We start from the raw sequence: 17,958 nt of genomic DNA, 5'->3' as shown, positions 1-17,958 counted from the left end.
CTGTTACAGCCCGCATTTACGTTGGCTCCTCGCTCTCCTTCCAGAACGTTCTGCCGAAGAAAGCAATACAGGAAGTGAGGTTGTGTATCCGTCCATCTCTCGCATTAACATGTAGACACTTTACATGTCGAATAGGACAAATAGCCGTGACCACTGAGGGGCTGGAGGAGAGGAAAAGGGGAGGGACAATGTCGACTGATAAACACAGGTGTGTTCATGATACGTCAAGCAATGTCTGTGCATATTAGTTCATGTCTCCTTTACCTCTGATAGGTCGGGGGAGGAGGTATTATGCGCGTCGTGTGATAGACACCAGTGTAGTCAAAGGTGGAGCCATTTTTAGAACATGATGCAGGGGCTGTCTGCCCCTGCTGCAGTGGACGGTCTATGCAAGGAAAGAGAGTGCTACACAAGGATACATTTATACTGACTACATGTTCGCAACTGTTCAATATAATATACCAACATCTATCTCTATGTCATGCTGAAGTGCGGCGCTTTCACCTCAATCTCTTAAAACCAGTGGCGTGCTGTGAGTTTTGGACCTCTGCCTTCAGTGACCTAATCCCCTTCTTAATAACACCATCACATCGCAGAATAAAACAAAAACACTTTCGCATATTTGAGCATGAATACCATTATTACTAAAGCAAAAAACACAGTTAACTACCTTTATCTTCCAATACATCACCTTCAAACAACTCCAAACCTCTCTAGAGCTTGTGGTGTACACACTACAGGATAGCAGTTCACAATCAATATTTATCTAATAAGATGACAAAAACATAAAAACTTTAAATAAAATACATCATACTCACCGGAGATGGTGACAAACACAGACACCTCTATCCTTTCCTGCTGGCTGTCTGTGTAAGCTAGCTCATACATGCTGCTCTGAAAGTGCCCCAAAAAATCCTTTTCCGTGTTCAAACAGGCCGTACAGTATTACGTTGGTTGGCCTAGCCCCACAAAGTTGTGTTTTTCCTTGAAAATTGCTCCTGGAAATTTTATTTTTAAATCATGTCTGATGTCGTCATCCTCAATAAATCAATCACATGCATGTATTCGGCTGAACCAATCAGAGGATGGGGAAAAATCCCAACGTGACTCAGCCTGTGCCAGTGGTGAATCTAAAATCTGATTGGTTAGACAATTTCAACAATGTGTGTGTGTTTTACTCGGTACTTGTTTGACGCCAGCACTCGGGATTCAGAAGGGCTTGGGCAACACATAGAATCTGAAATCTGATTGGACAAAAAAAAAAAAATCCACTTAATACAGTACTGTACATGACTGGAAGCTGGGCAGCCAAGATGGCACACTATGAAATTAAGACAAAAAACTGTTGGAAATAAATTAATATATGTGTTATTATTATATACTATATATTGTAATAAATATGAAGAAGAATTATATAATTTAATTGGGTTGTAATTGTAGGTCAGTGCTTTTGATAGTGTTTAGGTCAGCAGAGAAGGCTCTGAAGGCCCTCAGTGCACACCACTCTTCAAAACTAACTTACGAATTTAGTGCTGTCATCTTTTTATTTGTTGGTGCTGGAATAAAATTAATGAAAAAACAAGTTTGATTTCTTTTATATTTTAATAAACATGACATGCCAGTCCTTCACATGGCATCACATTAGGTCGTGGCATGAGGTTATGATAGGTTCTCTAATGATGGATTTAGTTGTTTTTTTTTTAGTGCGCATGGCAGAGGAACATTAGATGTAAAATCAAAGTTTGTGTTAGTGGAAACTCTGAGGTTGTTCTGTTGTGTTTTTACAGGGTTTTAAGTTGCCTTAGGTAAGAGACAGGGAGGGCCTACATTCCTCTGATCTTACACATGCAGAAAAACCACCGTGTGTGAGTGTGTGCGCGCGCGCACACGTGCATGTGTGTTAACATACAGTATAAATGCATGTGTTTGTAAATCCAAAAATGTCATGGCAGTTAGAACTAGGGTTGGGAATGATAAATCCAGTTTTAGCAGTGATTTCCATGTGGAATTTGACTGATCTATGTGTATGTCTTGAAGCAGCATTTCCGTACTTGGCAGCAACCAGCAGAGGGTGCAGGTAATTCGGGCCCCAATATTTTGCTGCCGAAATGAGTAGCTAAAGTACTGTAAAGATAGCACAAATGTTTTTTATTCTCAGAATTTTTGGGGGGTAGTAGTTCTATTTTGACATCTAAAAATGTAAAAAAAAAAAAAAAGAAACTATTCTAAAATAATTGTATTAATTTAGTTGTTTAGTTATTTTTTTATTTGACCTTGTAGAGTGCTTTGTGTATATATTTACTAGAGAACTACTGCATGTTTGATGAGCTCTTGTTGTTCAGTGTTGAACATATCGCAGACTGATTAGTTACGAACTTAACAAAATGTTTTTCCTAGTTTATTGGCCATGTTTGTAATTCCCTTCTGAATCTTAACAAGGGACTGCCTTTATACAGTAGATGTGCTGGCAGTGTACAACTCGACTGGCGATGGATACACATGTGCAAATGAATGAACAGATTTAATAATACTCACAGATAAGCTAATAAGATAACACACTCACTCAGTTGGTTGGATCAAACCTGGCACAACATGTTCAGCCTCACAGACTGCGTGCTTGCACAACTCACCAACATGCGCACGCATGCGTGCACGCACACACACGAGCGGCAGGAGAGAATGTGTTTCAGGTCAAAGTGAACTCTGCCTGTGCCTACGTGCTTTGTTGCCTGCTGTGATTGTTTTCCAACTCTCACACTATGGTCTCTTGAATCAGACCTGTAAAAGCTCTCCACATATTCACATGACGCTAATAGAAAGTGTCAGCCAAGAAGCAGTCTGTGCGTTGTCTCACACACTGATCATTTAAAGAACCACTTTGCATCCTTCCATAATCCGTGGAAGCTTCTAGTTTGGAATTCATGACACAGTTTTGTCTTGGGAGATTATGTTCCATATTTTATCCAGTGTTGTCACAGCAAATAAGGACATTTAAAAGCCAATTTGAGTTATTACAAGAAGGCTATCCTAGTAAGGCAGTGGTCGACCACAATCTTTCAAAACTACCATTGAGATGAATTAGGTTATGTTCAAACTGCAGAGCTTTTTATACAGTTGCTCATATTACAAAAACTTCTACTGTGAACCAAATGCATACATACCTCAAGTGACACGCATGTACACAAAACAGGACGTCACTTTGCACATGCGCACAAATGTGAGGAAAATATGGCCTTGCGTGTGGGTCTCAGTCCTAACGTATTTGTGGCAATTTCGAGATTTAGTGTGACTGGAGTCAAGATTTTCTCATATTTAGAAGTTCTAAAGCATCTTCTTTTCACCACGGACTGTTTTCTGCTCCTTCGTCCGCCATTGCTTTTGTCGTATCTGTTTTGTTGAACAATTGTGACGTGACATTTGTCGCCTTTTGATGATGTATAGGTCAGATGAGCGCGACGTGCACGTCCATACTGCACCCGCATCGGAAACATATCCGAATTATATCCACATACAAGAGGCTCGGGTCGGATATGAAAAAATCGGAATCGTACTGTTCACATTGACATGAAAAAATCAGATACATGTCACATTGGGCAAGAAAATTGGAATTGACCTGCATTGTGAACATACTCTTATATTGGGAATAATTTGTTCCAGACTCCAAACTGCCTCCATCATAGAGCCTTTAGGCTACATTCACACGGTAGGGCATGATGCCCAATTCGGATTTTTTTGTTAAATCCGATCTTTTTATGTAGTCTTTCGCATTACTAAAAAGAAATGCGTCTTCTACTGTGGACGGAAAGCGTCCACGACGTCACCGCACAAACACGAGTCACCGTGTTGACTGAAGTAAATATGGCCCCTCGCATAGGTCTCGTCATGATGCACTTGTGGCAAGTTCAAGTTCAAAGTTTGTGCAACCGGCACCAATATTTTCTTATTTATCAGTTCTAAAGCATATTCTTTTTGCCACTGACTGTTTCCTGCTTCTTCGTCCGCCGTTGCCGTTTTGTGGCATGTCTGTTTTGTTGAACAATTGTGACGTTTGTCGTCACTTGATGATGTATGGGTCGGTCGGATGCGCACCCCGTCAGCATCCATACTGCACTCATGTTGCATACAGAAAATTTGTATATCACGAAAACGTTTATTTCCGTAATTCCATTCAAAAAGTTAAACATTAATAGATTATAGATTCAGCGCCCACAATTAAATCAACTTCAGTTATTTATTTGTTTATTTTTACATTATTTGGGCTTCCAGCTCAAAACCCACAAAATCAGGAATTCAAAAAATTAGAATACAGTGAAGAAATCACCATTTACTTCTCAGTTTTTGTAGAAAAAAAAGAAGACACTAGGGTCACATTAAAGCAATCAAAATATGGTACTTTCAAAACTATGTTAATTTTCAATACTTGGTTGGGAATCCCTTTGTTTTAATCACTGCCTCGATGTTCTGTGGCATTGAGGCAAGCAGCCTGTGGCATTGCCTGGGAGTTATAGAAGCCCAGATTTCCTTGATGCTTGCTGCCAGTTAGTTCTTCTTTGTTTTTAGGTCTGGTGCCCCTCATTTTCCTCTTGATAATAGCCCATAGATTCTCAGTGGGGTTTACATCCGGCGAGTTGGCTGGCCAGTCAAGCATTTTGATGGCATATGGGCATCAAACCAGGTTTTGTTGCTTCTGGCGGGAAGGGCAGGGGCCAGGTCCTGCTGATGAAGATGAAATCTGCATCTCCATACAGATTCTCAGCAGAAGGAATCACGAAGTCGTCTAAAACATTCTGGGAGACTGTTGCGGCGACTTTGGATTTAAGAAAGCAGAGTTTACCAACACCTGCACTGGATGTTGTACCCCGAATTATGATTGACTGTGGATATTTCACACTGGACCTCAAGCAGCTTTGGTCTGTTCTTCACTTGTCTTCCTCCAAACCCTTGGACCTTGATTCCCGAATGAAAGGCACACTTTACTTTCATTGGAAAAGAGGAACATGGAGCACTGACCAACAGTCCAGTCCTTCTTCTCCTTGGACCAGTTGAGACGCTTCCTACGTTGGCTCAGGCTCAGAAGTGGCTTGACCCGAGGAACCCGACAGTTGTAGCCCATCTCCCGGATCCGTCTGAATGTGCTGGTTTTTGAAGCTGTGACTCCCACCTCATTCCACTCTGATAATCCGCTGAAGCCCACGGTCATCTCTTTTCCTGGTGCATCTTCTCCTGCCACATTTTGTCCTTCCACTAGACTTTCCATTAATATGCTTAGGCTGCTTAGCTATGGACTTTTGGGGCTTACACATCCTATGGATGGTATCAATGATGGTCTTCTGGCCAGTTGGCAAGTCTACAGTCTTCCCCATATTGAACCCTACTGAGACAATTGAACCAAACTGAGGCAATTTAATGACAGCTAGAGAAACCTGTGCAGGTGCTTTGAGTTTAGTACATGATTAGTGTGTGACACTCAGTTTAAAACGTGTGTGGCCTGCAAAATTTGGCCTGATTTCTTCACAGTATTCAAATTTTTTGAATGCCTGATATTGTGGGTTTTATGAGCTGGAAGCCCAAATTATGTAAAAATAAACAAATCTTCTTTTCCTTTCGGCTTGTCCCGTTAGGGGTCACCACAGCGCGTCATCCTTTTCCATGTAAGCCTATCTCCTGCATCCTCCTCTCGAACATATATTCTGTCTTATTTAGGCTAATCTTCATGTAAAAATAAACAAATAAATACTTGAAATTGTTTAAATTCTGGGCCCTTAATCTATAATCTATGAAATCTTAACTTTTTGAATGGAATTATGAGAATAAATAAACTTTTCCATGATATTCAAATTTTTTGGAAAGGGTCTGTACATATTCAATTTATATCCACATATGAAAGAGGCCTAGGTTGGATATGAAAAAATCTGAATTGTAATATTCACATTGACATGAAAGAATCAGATATGTCACATTGGGCAAAAAAAATTGGGATTGACCTGTAGTGTGAACATAGCCTAAGGCACTATTTAGCTACCCCATGACACCCGTCACAGAAAAGCCAAGTCAAAGACCTTTGTTCACAACAAGTTGGTCAATACCGACTCCGGATGAGAGTCCTATCAAGCTAATGGAAATGGAGCAACACAGGAAGAAACCTACCCCAACTCCATAAAGGAAAAAGAATTACAGCGCACTTAATATCCACGTGTCACATTCTGGAAATCAGTTGGATTTGGGGCAGTTCTGTCTCGTGCAAATGCTGAGCATAGCAAGGCTATGGTGTTGCGACATAGCAAGGGCTACTTAAGTCATGTTCACACTGCATGGCATGTTGGCTAATTCTGATTTTTTTGTTCATTCTGATCTTTTTATGTAGTCGTTCACATTACTGAAAACATGCGTGTTCTACTGTGGACGGAACGCGTCTGTGAAGTCACACTCTTACCGTTTGGTGGCGTGTCTGTTTGTCGAACAATTGTGACATTTGTCGCCGTTTGATGACGTATGGGTCGGATGCGCACCCCGTGCGCGTCCATACTGCACTTGCATCGCATACATATCGGTTTGTATCCATATATGAAAGAGGCCTTTGTCGGATATGGTAAAAGTCAGAATTGTACTGTTCAGATTGACTTGAAAAAAATCAGATATGTTACATTGGGCAAAAAAATTGGACTTGACCTGCAGTGTGAACATTACCTAAGGCTACGTTCACACCGCAGGGCATGATGCCCAATTCAGTTTATTTGTTAAATCCTACCTTTTTGGTAGTCGTTCACATTACAAAAACAAATACTCCTTCTGCTGAGGACGGGACGGGTTCGTGACGTCACATTGTGCATGTATACAGCCACGAGAAGCCATGTGGACTGAAGTAAAATACGGCCCCTCTCATAGGCCACGTCATGATGCATTTGTGGTACTTTCAAAGATTTTGTGCAACCTTAGCCAACATTTTTTTATATTTATCAGTTCTAAAGCATCTTCTTTTCACCATTGATGGTTTTCTGCTCCTTTGTCTGCCTTTTACTTTTGTCGCGTCTCTGTTTTGTCCAGCAATTGTGACGTTTCTTCCCATTTGATGATGTACAGGTCGGATGCATGCCCCGTGAGCATCCATACTGCACGCGCGTTGGATACATATCCGATATATACCCACATATGAAAGAGGCCTGGGAAAAAATCTGATTTGTACTGTTCACATTGCCATGAAAGAATCAAATACAGATTATGTAAAAAAAATTGGAATTGACCTGCAGTGTGAACATAGCCTTAAACTTACCAACTTAGCAACTTTGTTGCTATATTTAGCAACTTTTCCGACCTCTCCAGCAAGTATTACAAAAAACGTAACAAATATAGCAACTTTTTATGGTGTTATTAGAGTCTCTGAGACTCAATAATTTTGCTTTGACATGTTAGTACTTCCTTCTTGTCTGGTGGCTGTTGCTTGACAGAAGTGGATCTTTGGCCAGCCTAGCTGCCAAATGATGGGGAAACTCAGTGTGGGGGTGGTCATTACATAAACTAGCTCACTTGTGATTTTAATTTGCAAAATTCAGTGCAGCTCGCTCACAGACACATTTCCAGAAGAAGGCAGCGAACAAAAGTTTCTTTTTGAATGTAATACTTGATTTGTGGGCAGAACTCCAAAAATCCAACTATTTGTATATAAATTTTTTTAGATTTCCGCTTTAAGTTCCATATGGCCTCAGCTGGTCACCTTGGAAATTAAATTTGTCCTCAATGTCACTTCAGATTGTGTTTCATATCTGTGCTGCTATCAAGTCGAACTAGCCAGATGTGGAAAAAGAGTTTGGGCCAGGAGGGGATGTTTCAGGGTTGGGCAAAGCAAAAATAAATAGAGAAAAACAAACATGATGGAGCGTTTCAAGTTTAGCTTCCAGGTACAATGACACATGCACGCACACACACACACACACACACACACACACACACAATAGTGGCCAAGCTTGACCAGCTGAAAAGAGAAACACATTAGTAAGGATGGCGGTGTCCAACAAACCCCAACAGCAGCATTAAGCCATTTCTTAAAGGCCCCCTATCTTGGCTAGTTAGACCTCCTCTAATATGGAATTGGTATATCACTGTCAATTTCATTTAAAAAAAAAACACCTTGATTTTGTCATACACGTGTCCAAAAAAGACCCCTCTGGCAGCTATTGTTTGAAACATTTTTGTATCCGCCTTGTCCATATTTGGCTAAAGCCGCCCCCTTTCCTCTGATTGGTTGCCTCCATGTAGAAGACCCACTTGTGAGATCATGCGTTTATGTTTACAGCGCTGGCTCGGAGATCTTCACTAGTGACGTAGATAACCTCGAGAAACTGGATTAACCTGATTTCAAGCCTCTCGGCAGAAAAACGTCTGAAACTCAGAAATGTTTGGACGATTTTACTTCATATTTCACATTTACTGAGGCACCATAGAGACACTATTACATCCCAAATACAAGAAAAAGTTGATTTGGCAAAGTATGTCCCCTTTAATTGTGAAATTGTCTCCATTTAGACAGCATAAGATGCTTTTACAGTAATACAGTCAGCAAGTCAGCTTTGCACACCTTAAATCTGTTGCAATATAACAGTGATATCAGTCTGGAGTCTCAGAGCTACTGGAACTTCTACCAATTTTTTGTTGTTTTTGTTTTCAGTGTGTGGTCTCGAATTTAGCTGAGCTGACAAATTTGACAAAGACCTTGACGAGAACTAAAACTTCTACCAGAACCAGAGCAGCCCAGTTACGCTCAATTCAATGCTCTGAGAATGAAATGACCTGGATGAATCAGAATATTTGCAGGCAGCTGATAAACTTGTACACTATGTATGAATTTATACAGTTCAATGAAAACAAAGTATGACAAATGAGTAGCAAATACTCAGAAATAGACTTCCACCCGCCATTTAAATAAGGCATTCAGAAATCTGTGTTGTCATATTGTATCTGTGTATTTATTACCAGAGCAAGGAAGAGACAACACCTGTATCAGTGTTTCCCCTAGGCTGAGAATTTACTTGTGGTGGTGGGCAGGAAGGTGCAGGGTGGTGCTGTGGTAATTGATAAGTGCATTCTAAATAATATAGTCAAACAAAGGTTTATGAGCCATGCTTATTTATTGCACATATGCAACAATAGCTTACTTTTTTTTTTCGTCCTGTTTGGCTGTTAGGTCAAGCAGAATGGAGGATCTGTGTCCCTTTTATGCCGGAAGTTTTACTGTGTCACAGTGGAGTTTTTAAGCTGTCGCTGTGGTTTCTTAGTATTATAATTGATATTTGAGGGTCAGTCGAACAGAACAAAGTTTCTCGAGGGGAGTGAGAGACGAAGACAAAAGACAAGGCACTAATTGTAAACAAGATGCGAACAGTAAATCATTACATATCTAGAACAATGAAACATTAGATAGGAGTGTTGTATGGGGCAGTAGTGCTACACCCTGTGAGGGAAGGACAGGACAAGGACAGGAGAAAAAGCATGCAGAGATTCAAGAGTCGTGAACCTGGCTGTACAACTGAAGTATTGTGGGAGTGACTATGTAAATTATAAAAGTCTATAGGAGGTGAGTGTGAGTGAGGAGATACCCAAGCAAATCACATATTCATGAGTTATTTGTCGCAATAAGTGAGTGGCCCCACACCCTGCGAAAAAGTCCCAGGGATGTGTGCTTGTGGACACATGCAAGTGAATTGACACCGTTTCGCATGCACAATGACTGACAGAGTTGTCCTGTAATTGCTGTGCCTGCACTGCGGAGGCTGAGGACCCAACCCAATCAATCGAGAGACAGGATCGGCCCAGGAGTTCACCGAGAACAGCCCGGCGGACGGGACACGTCCCACACAGACGGACCCAGGGCGGTCCACCGGCCCCACCGAGGCGCCCTGACAACCGGCCACCCGGAGGAGGCCGCAGGGACCCAGTGCCCCCCCCACACACACACACCACCCATTGAAGGCTCCAACGATGTGGAGATTCTCAAAGATTTTTTATGTGTCTGATGATGTAAGGTTCAAGGACCGAGGTAGTGATAGATGATGCTACTTTTTCCCCCCCCAGAAAAAAATTATGACAAGTAATTCCTCAGACATTGTGGTGAATGGCTTCATGTCTTAAAGAAGAAAAATTCACAGTCAGACTGAGTCAAAACCAGTGGTACAATAACAGTCAGTGATAATTACATTTAGTGGTGGCCGATATTGCTGAAATTTTTTCCCCTTCAATTTTTTTCCCACTTCAAAATAAAAGCTTCCCAATAAAAATAAAAGCTTCCCAATAATACGGGCGTCAATGCTCTTCGGTTAAGGAATGCAACCAGCAAGGTTAATTTGAATCTTGAGATACATTAAAAAATGTAGTTTATTAGTTTTCGGAGACTTTTATTTTGAAATACAATATCGGATACAATATCAAACCTCTTTTAGTGGAGTCCTTGGTGGTCTGTCACACAGATCTGGACTTGTCTTGTGATACCAATAGGATTATGTTAGGGGGGCTTTGGCTCAGTAGAGGTAGAATGCGTTCGAATCCCTGCTATGACTGTCCGCATGTCGAAGTGTCCTTGGGCAAGACACTGAACCCTAATTTGCTCCCAGTGGGCCTGGCAGCGCCTCGTATGGCAGCAGTCGCCCTTTGGTTTATGAATGTGTGTGTGAATGTGAGGCTTTATAAAGCGCTTTGGGCACTGTGATGATGTAGATAAAGTGCTATATAAGTGCAGTCAGTTTACCATTTATTTTTCCTAAGATATCAAAGAAACTAAATGTTTTAATGTATCTCAAGATTCTAATTAACTTTTCTGGTTGCATTCCTTAACCGAAGAGCACTGACGTCCGTATTATTGGGAAGCTTTTATTTTAAAGGTGGCTTTTGCCGCCACTTGGCGACCTATTTCCGTAATGCCTAGTATGAACAAAATTAGGGGCGGCTGGCTTGACTGCTACTTTACGAGTGGTGGGTGGCTTGACCGCAGTCGAAAACTGCACCTACGAAGAGACAAAGCACAGTTTAAACTGCAAGCTATCAGTTACGCGGAGGAACATGGGAATCGAGCAGCCGCGAGAGAATTCAAGATCAACGAATCCATGGTGCGCAAGTGGAGGAAGCAGGAAAACGAGCTTCACCAAGTCAAGAAGACGAAGCTGAGTTTACGCAAAAAAAATAGAAAAACAAAACGAGGAAACAAGGCGAGGTGGCCCGAGTTGGACGACCAACTCGAGCAATGGATGAATGAACTCCAACCCCTGGACATCGGTGTAAACAGGGCGTTCAAAGTGAAGTTGCGAGCGGCGTGGGAGTGATAGATGACAGATGGCGAACAAAGCTTTACTAAGACTAGGAGGCAGCGCCGAGCGTGTTATGCCACAATTTGTGAATGGATTGTGGATGCTTGGGCTAACGTGTCTGCTTGCACTGTTGGTCGAGCTTTCGTAAAAGCCGGCATCATTTCTGAGGAGCCACACGGCAAAGAGACTGACCCGAACCTGGCGTGTTTGATGGAGAACTTGCCCAGCTGTTCATTTCGGATACAGAACATGAGGAGTTTGATGGATTCGTGGATGTGGATTGATAAAAAAATTACGTGAGTACATTGTTAAATACTTCAATAAAGTACAACCGAACTCAGTTTTGCTCCCACTGCCTTTTTAAAAACATTGTTTTAGCGTGCATGCATGCTACCGTATGTTTTAAGCTAGCGTATGTTTTACCATGCCTGCGCCCAATAATACGGTATGCCTTATGTATGTGATAAATACAGAAATAGACCCCGTAACTGAGACTGCGCCTTTTAATACGGTGCGCCTTATGGTCCTGAAAATACGAATACAGAAACACAAGCGCAATTGCCACCACGATTGCTACGCGGCCCTCGGCATTGTTTTGTTTATGTTACAGGAGTGGCACTCTTTGGCGTGATACATAATTACATGCACGAACTGAGCTTCTTGATATATCACCCAGCACTAATTACATTCTATGAATACAAAACAGTATATACAACAATAAGTTGTTGTATTCAAGACCAGCACTGATTTCATTATTAAAATTGTTAAAAAACAGTTTGACTTGCACAAAATGCTTTCTGACTAATATGAGTGATTCATTGTATTAATTACTATTGTGATATTCTAATCATAAGATGAAGTGTATAAATGGGCTAACACTAGTAATCTGATTATTATGAAGTACAATGAAGTAAAATCCATTTTCACTCCTTTTTCCTCAACCATATGAATAATGCAACAGTGATAGGCCTATAACACTATGACTGCAAACTTAGTTATATGTCCAGGTATACACTTAACATGAGTGCAAAAATTATTTGTGCACCTACAAATTACAGATGTACTATTAACTATTACTATTACAGTCAGGGTGTACCCCGCCTCCTGCCCGATGATAGCTGGGATAGGCTCCAGCACGCTCGCGACCCTAGTGAGGAGAAGCGGCTCAGAAAATGGATGGATGATTTTAGTTGAATGTAAAGTGTAATTAAGCCTAAAGTCACACAAACAATGTAGTTGACACTTTGCAAAGTCTGTAACCAAAGCTGCTGGTATGTTCTGAACTTGGTGTATGTGAGGCTTACGTTTGATTAAATTCTTAGCATTTCAGAAGTGGCTTTGAGGTTGTCCGACAGCTCATCTGAAGGGTGGTGTTGGGATGTTTTGACTTCTAAAATTCTCAAGCAAGCTTTTACATCACCTTCATGGGAAAGCTGTGTTTCCCACAGGTTGAGCAATTATTTGAGGTGTGTGGCTTGTTCTTGCTCATCTGAAAAATTATTTTTCAAAGAAAAATTGTTTTCCACATATTTATCTCCTTATGTTTTTTTCACAATGGTTCGGTTGAGAGAGGACAACCAAGATAGCTCAGACTTAAATCTTCCCAAAGCACCAACGTTCAAATAGCTCTCAAAAGTCAGCATTGGAAATCGACAACATTTCTAAATTAGATTTTCCTCAATTGAATCTTCATGTGACCTCTCCTTCCTTGAAGTTCCATCCAAGCCCATGTTTTTTTCCACACTTCTCTCCATACTGAACTCATTTCGCTGAACATGTTTTACTACGAATGCTAAACTCTATAATCTTCAGCACTCATCAGGGAGCTCAGCACTACTCAGAATGTGTTTTATGTCCCAGGAAGAAGTAGAATTCACGGTACACGTGGTAATCGACACTTAGCTGTAATGATACACTCCAAAAATTATTTGTTCACTTAAGGCCTTTTTGTGACATAGAGTACATTTTGTGATGCGGGTGCTGGGGATTGACCAGAATCAGAAGAGTGTTAATAGGAGAATCAGAATCATCTTTATTTGCCAAGTATGTCCAAAACACACAAGGAATTTGTCTCCGGTAGTTGGAGCCGCTCTAGTACAACAGACAGTCAATTTACAGAACACTTTGGAGACAGAGACATTGACAAAAAACAATTGTGCAAAAAGATGCAGAGTCCTCTAGCACTTAGAGCAGTTCGAATAACTAATATTGCAAGAGACCGGTGCAATGACCATTGTGCAAGGGGCGCTGAGACTTCAAGGAGTGTATGCAGTTTAAAGTGACGAGTAGTGCGATAATCTGGGACAATGTTGGTTGTGCAAATGTTACAGATACTCCTCAATCAGTGTGCAAATAGGGCAGATGCTACTCTGGCATGAGTGGCCAGTATATGCAAATAGTGCAGCATGGCGAGACAACGACAGTGAGTGCACGAGTAGTACATAATTGGCCCCACAGAAATGTGACAACGAACTCAAGTAAAAAAAAATTGCCAGCTTGTTGTAATGGAATTATAGGTTAGGTGTTTAAGAAGTTGATCGCAAGAGGGAAGAAGCTGTTGGAATGTCTACTAGTTCTAGTTTGCATCGATCGGTAGCGCCTACCTGAGGGAAGGAGCTGGAAGAGCTGGTGACCTAGGTGCGGAGGGTCCGAGAGGATTTTGCACGCCCTTGTCTTGGTTCTGGCAGCGTGCAAGTCCTCAATGGTGGGTAGGGGGGTACCGACAATCCTTTCAGCAGTTTTGATTGTCCGTTGCAGTCGGAGTTTGTCCTTTTTTGTAGCAGCACCAAACCAGACTGTGATGGAAGAACACAGGACTGATTCGACTACCGCTGTGTAGAACTGTCTCAGCAGCTCCGGTGGCAGGCCGTGCTTTCTCAGAAGCCGCAGGAAGTACATCCTCTGCTGGGCCTTTTTGAGGACGGAGTTGATGTTAGTCGCCCCCTTCAGGTCCTGAGAGATTGTAATTCCCAGGAACTTGAAAGTCTCGACGGTTGACACAAGGCGGGTGGACAACGTGAGGGGCAGCTGTGGCGAAGGATGCCTCCTGAAGTCCACGATCATCTCTACAGTCTTGAGTGTGTTCAGCTCCAGGTTGTGTCGGCCGCACCACAGCTCCAGCCGCTCCACTTCCTGTCGATATGCAGACTCGTCACCGTCCTTGATGAGGCCGATGACAGTGGTGTCATCTGCAAACTTCAGGAGTTTGACAGTCGGGTTCACTGAGGTGCAGTCGTTCGTGTAGAGAGAGAAGAGCAGCGGAGAGAGGACACAACCTTGGGGCGCCCCAGTGCTGATGCTGCGTGTGGATGAGGTGGCCTCCCCCAGCCTGACCTGCTGTGTCCTGCCCGTCAGAAAGCTGTAAATCCACTGGCAGATGGCAGGTGAGACGCTGAGCTGGAGAAGCTTGGATGAAAGGAGTTTAGGGATGATGGTGTTGAACGCTGAGCTGAAGTCCACGAACAGGATCCTCGTGTAGGTCCCTGCACTGTCGAGGTGTTCTAGGATGAAGTGCAGTCCCATGTTGACTGCATCATCCACCGACCTGTTTGCTTGGTAGGCAAACTGCAGGGGGTCCAGCAGGGGACCTGTGACACTCTTGAGGTGGTCCAGCACGAGACGTTCAAAGGACTTCATGACCACAGATGTCAAAGCGACAGGCATGTAGTCATTCAGACCCGAGATTGCAGGTTTCTTGGGGACTGGAATGATGGTGGAGTGTTTGAAACCGGATGGAACTTCGCACAGTTCCAGAGATCTATTGAAGATCTGAGTGAAGATTGGAGCGAGCTGGTCTGCGCAGACTTTGAGGCAGGATGGGGACACATGGTCCGGGCCTGCCGCTTTGTTAATCCTTTGTTGTTTGAAGATGCGTCCCACATCCTGTTCATGAATGGTTAACGCAGAAGTCAGAGGTGTGATTGTGGTCGCGGGTGTGGCCGGGTGGGTGTGTGGTGTGAAAGTGTCCTTTTCAAATCTGCAGTAGAAGGTATTCAAGTCGTTGGCTAGTGTGCTATTGTTCTCAGCTTGGGGGGATCGTCGCTTGTAATTAGCGTTTGAGCCACTTGAAGACTTGTGCATGTCTGTGTATTTGGACAGACTGGGAGAAATAATGTGTTCATTCATGATGGGACCTGCTGATAACCAATGATGATTGCAAATCATATGTATGCAGTAATATATAAGTAAAATACGCAAAACATGCCAGATTTCACTGCCACCTATATCATAAAAATAACATCCTCTCCATGTGTCCTTGTAGCCGCAATAGTTTCTTTGAAATCTGTTATTTAAGTCTTCTGACTACTGCCTTTAGGTTTTCTTTATGGCACTAGCGCCCAAAGAATGTTGTACCGTAATTTCTCGTGTATGATGCGCACCCATGTATAATGCGCACTCCCAAAGTTGACTTCAAAATTCTGAAAAACCCTTCTACCTATGTATAAAGCATTTTTACAATGCATGATTTTGCTTCTACTCATATGATCAAAACATGAGGTACTATCTGTATTTTGTTCATTTTTTTCAAAGAATTATTCTGAAGTTAAGCACTTTATTTTAACACAATACTTTCTTTTTATTTACTTGCTCTTATTATGAAATTCACAGCCCTACTTTTATTTAGTAAATGAGAAAACACACAGTTGTGCTCATATGTTTGATTACCAGGCAGAATTTGTAAGATGTGTACAATTATTTTAAGAAAACATGAAGGACCAGGCGAAACACATTTAATTTTATTTTAATGGGATTCAAAAAAACGCATTATACACGAGAAATTACGGTATATAGAATGCAACTTTTTTGTATGCATGTATATTTTATCTTGTGGAACCCCTAAGTTGAATGCAGTCCGTCCCGGAGTGCTGGTCGATTCAGATTTGTTCCCGTAGGAAATAATTGATTATATTTTTCAAAGCTATAGAATGTATCAAAAATCAAACTTTATTTATAGAGCACTTTACATAGTTAAACTCAATCCCCTCCCACCACTCATCTGCACAGATACATACATGTGCGAACGCATGTAGTCACACACACACACACACACACACACACACACACACACACACAGTTAAAAAAGTAAGGAAATAATAATGTAATGACCTACGGCTGGGCACGGAGAAACCAAGTGGCAAACGCCATCTCAGGGAGCCTTCTGCACTGAGAGCAGACAGCATACATGGTACTGGCATGGAGCCCGAGTGTAGTGGCGTAGGGAGAGCCACAAATGGTGACTGAGGAGCCCATGAGGCAGGACTATGCCGCGGTCAATTACAGCTCCCAGTCCAGAGGGCTCCCTCTGAGGAAACACTGAAAGATACTAAAAATAATCATAAACATACATAAAAAAACAAACATCTGCATAAAACCCAGCGTTCAGTAAAAACGTAAGACTGTAGGAGATAGTAATAAAATAGTTAAAAGGATTAAACTGTTCAAAGTACGTTAAAAGGAAAATAAAATATTAGTTAAAAGTTAAAAAGGTGGGTCTTGAACCTGTTCTTAAAACCATGAATGTTCTCTGCAGCCCTGAGGTGCTAAGGCAGGCTGTTCCACAGACGGGGGCCATAAAACTGGAGTGATGACTCACTGTTAGTGTGTGTCCAGACTTTTGGGCCGCTCTACCTGGGTAGGTCGTCCAGTGACTGAAGGGTAGCTGGTTCGAATCCCGGCTCCAACTGTCACCATGTCGAAGTGTCCTTGGGCAAGACACTGAACCCTAATTTGCTTCCAGTAGGCCTGGCAGCGCCTTGCATGGCAGCAGTCGCACATTGGTGTATGAAGGTGTGTGAGAATGGGTGAATGTGAGGCTTTGTAAAGCGCTTTGGGCATTGTGATAGTTTAGATAAAGCGAGATATAAGTGCAGTCCATTTACCATTTTGGAATAACTAAAATGCCTGAACCGGAGGACCACAGAGCCCACGAGGGTTTATCGGGTAAAAGCAGTTTGAGAGATAAGAAGGCCCAAGATCATTAAGACATTTAAAAACCACCAAAAGAACCATAACATTGATCCTGAAACACACAGGGAGCCAATGCGGTGATTTTAAAATTGGTCTTCGTCAGGACACATGCTGCTGAGTTCTGTAGTAATTGTAGGGCTGATATTGTCTTTTTTGGGAAGACCAGAAAGCAGGGCATTACAATAGTCAATCTGACTGGAAATAAAAGCATACATTAGCATCTCCGTGTTGGCCCTAGAGAGAATGGGGCGGACTCTGGCTATATTCTTTAAATGATACAAACCTGTTTTTATGTTTTTGATGTGTGGAATAAAAGTGACCTCAGAGTATAAAATAACGCCCATGTTTTTCACCAGTGGGGAAGGTTTAAAGTACAGCGCTTGTAGTTTAGTCAGAAGTTTCTCTCTTAAGGCCTCAAGGCCACCAAAGATTGGTGCAGAATCGCCCAAATCATCAAAATTATGACTACATTGTTTTGACCTTGTCCTGTAATGCCGAGTGGTTCCACCAGGTTGTCCTGTAATGCCGAGTGGTTCCACCAGGTTGTCCTGTAATGCCGAGTGGTTCCACCAGGTTGTCCTGTAATGCTGAGTGGTTCCACCAGGTTGTCCTGTAATGCCGAGTGGTTCCACCAGGTTGTCCTGTAATGCTGAGTGGTTCCACCAGGTTGTCCTGTGATGCTGAGTGGTTCCACCTGGTT

At 42.2% G+C, this 17,958-nt stretch overlaps 1 protein-coding gene across 1 annotated transcript in view; it reads left to right on the top strand.

Annotated features, from left to right (window-relative positions):
* insrb (insulin receptor b) overlaps nucleotides 1-17,958 on the top strand; it is a 123,929-nt gene that overhangs the window by 48,499 nt on the left and 57,472 nt on the right. The gene's annotated exons all lie outside the window — the stretch shown is intronic.

This window comes from Phyllopteryx taeniolatus, chromosome 7, assembly GCF_024500385.1.
Source record: "Phyllopteryx taeniolatus isolate TA_2022b chromosome 7, UOR_Ptae_1.2, whole genome shotgun sequence".
Taxonomy (NCBI): domain Eukaryota; kingdom Metazoa; phylum Chordata; class Actinopteri; order Syngnathiformes; family Syngnathidae; genus Phyllopteryx; species Phyllopteryx taeniolatus.
Note: the sequence above shows the minus strand (reverse complement) of the source record. Positions and strands in the feature narration are given on the sequence as shown.